The sequence below is a fragment of the Galeopterus variegatus genome, unplaced genomic scaffold (genome assembly GCF_000696425.1).
Source record: "Galeopterus variegatus unplaced genomic scaffold, G_variegatus-3.0.2 Scaffold6432, whole genome shotgun sequence".
Classification (NCBI taxonomy): Eukaryota; Metazoa; Chordata; class Mammalia; order Dermoptera; family Cynocephalidae; genus Galeopterus; species Galeopterus variegatus.
This window is the reverse complement of record NW_007732543.1, coordinates 27,926-30,622: the sequence shown is the minus strand read 5'-3', so window position 1 is coordinate 30,622 and position 2,697 is coordinate 27,926.

Below are 2,697 nucleotides of genomic sequence, written 5' to 3'. Positions count from 1 at the left end.
TTGTTTTTGTTTTTGTTTTTTTTAAAAAAAGATGACCGGTAAGGGGATCTTAACCCTTGACTTGGTGTTGTCAGCACCACGCTCAGCCAGTGAGCGAACCGGCCATCCCTATATGGGATCCGAACCCGGGGCCTTGGTGTTATCAGCACCGCACTCTACCGAGTGAGCCACGGGCCGGCCCTAAAAATATGTTTTTAATGGTCAGCTTTGCTGACTTACAGAGGAGTGACACTTATTCCTCATTTCTGATATTTCCTTCCCTGTAGAGGTACCTTCCATTACAGTCCTGGCCTTGCCCTGCCCTTTTACACCTTCCTGGGTGAGGAAAAGTGAAAGAGAATTAGCAGATGCCTTGTTATAGAAGTATACATCTGCTCTGCCCTTCCATGCCTTAGGTTTGTAAGGACGGGCTCCATAGGAGTTGTCCAGTGGTGCTGGTGGATGGCAAAGTCTTTGTCTCTGGGGTGCAGTATTAGGAAACTAGTTGTTCCCACAGACTTAAGCCATGGTCTCTAAAATCAGTTTTATCGGTAATGATGATACAGTCATTGCTTGGTATCCGTGGGAGATTTGTTCCAGGATCCCCCACAGATACCAAAATCCACGGATGCTCAAGTCCCTCATAAAAAATGGCATAGTATTGGCAAATGACCTATGCACATTCTTCTGTATTCTTTAAATCATCTCTAAGTTACTTATAATACATAATACATGTAAATGCTATGTAAATAGTTGTATACTGTATTTTTTATTTGTATTTTTGTTGTTGTATTGTTATTTTTTATTTATTCTTTCCAAATATTTTCAGTCTGTGGTTGGTTGAATCCATGGATGAGGAACTTATGGATACTGAGAGCCAACTGTATATATTTATCTCTATCTGCCTGAATGCCTATGCCTATTTCTAAGCTTTTTAGACAGTGTAGAATGTTGATGTGTATAAGGCTTCATCAAACCCCAACATAACAATGCTTGCTTGATAAATAGTATGGAAAGTTTATAAATGCAGCAGCTCTTTGGCATTCTAATCAAAAAGTAGGGCACTCTGACCATTCTGAATTAACCTGGAATAACATACATTCTCTGAATACAGCCTGTTTTTCTGCTATGCAGTGTGGACATTTTTTAACTTTTTAGGTTTTATTTTGCTTTTAGTGCTCTTTTTAGATGTTAGACTTATTTAATTTTTACTTGACATCATGCTAAGACAAGGCAATACAGCATCCTAATAGGCTTCCCGTATAAGCAACAACTAGTTAGAAAATAACACAGAAAAAAAGATCTTACTTATAACACCATAACTTCAAAATAAAAGATACATTACTACCTGCACAGGTAAAACTTTACAAAGTTACCAAAGAAAAATATGAAGACATGACCATTTATGGACAGATATGTGCTTGTATGAGATTCAATATTTTAAAGATGTCAATCCAGCCCGGCAATGACCAAGCCACTAAAAGAAGCTCCCTGGGCTCCTGAGCCTGGCGGCTCCCCCGCAACCCTCCCCATCATCCACAAGCAGGCAGCAAAGGAGCCAGCAGCCAGCAGTGGGCCAGCTCTGCCCTCTGCCCTCCCTCCTCCCCCTCCCCATCCACCTCCCCCTCCCACCATTCTACAACAACATCTTAGAATGTAAAAAAATAATTTAAAAAGATGTCAATGTTTCCTATATCAAACTCTACATGTAATGTAATTTCAATAAACATTCCAAGGACATCTTATTTTAACTAGCAAAGCTGATTCTAAAGTTCATTTGGAAAAAGATTATGCAAGGAGAACCAAAAGAAAATTGAAAAAAGTTAAAAAAAATAAATTAGGGCCGGCCCAGTGGCGCACTGCTGTAGTGCGCTGCTTGGGAAGCACGGTGGTGCTCCCGCCGAGGGTTCGGATCCCACATACAGACCGGCCGCTCACTGGCTGAGCGAGGGGTGGGAGCAACACCGAGGGTTGCGATCCCGTGGCCGGTCCCGGTCCGGTACGGGCGTGACACTGAGGGTTGCGATCCGTTGCTGGTCACGAAAAAAGACAAAAAAGGAAGAAAAAATAAAATAAAATAAAAAATAAATTAGCTATACTGGTGCTAAAATACATTATTAAGTCATATTAATTAAAACAGTATGGTGTGGGCATATAAGCAGAGAAACAGACGAACAGAATAAGGTCTGGAAATAGACCTATATTAAAGTAAGGGCACCTAGTTTAGCAAAAAACAAATAACTAATGGCTCATACAAAATGAAAGTTTATTTCTCATTTTCATAAAGTCCAAAATAAGTTTCTGCTCAGTAGGATTCCTCTAAGCATGGATTCTGGCCTCAGGCTCTTTGCATCATGGGCTCTGCCATCCTCAACATGTACTTTGCAAGGTTTTCCTAGAGGATATCTCCATTCCGGTAGCAAACAGGCAAAAGGATGAAGGAGCACCTTTTGGGAGGCTTTTATGTGCCAGGCCCATCAGTTCCTAACCACAAGGGTACTGGGAAATGGATGCTGTTGTGTGCCCAGAAAGGAGGAAGCTTTGGTGAACAGCCGGCATTCTCCCACAAGACCCAAATACATACTGGAATTTGATGTATAATAAGGGTGGCATTTTATGTCAATTGGGAATGACAAATTACTCCAAATAGGATGCTAAAGAACTGGATAACTGTCTCAGAAAAAAAGATAAAGTTCAATTCTCAATTCCCTCCTTACA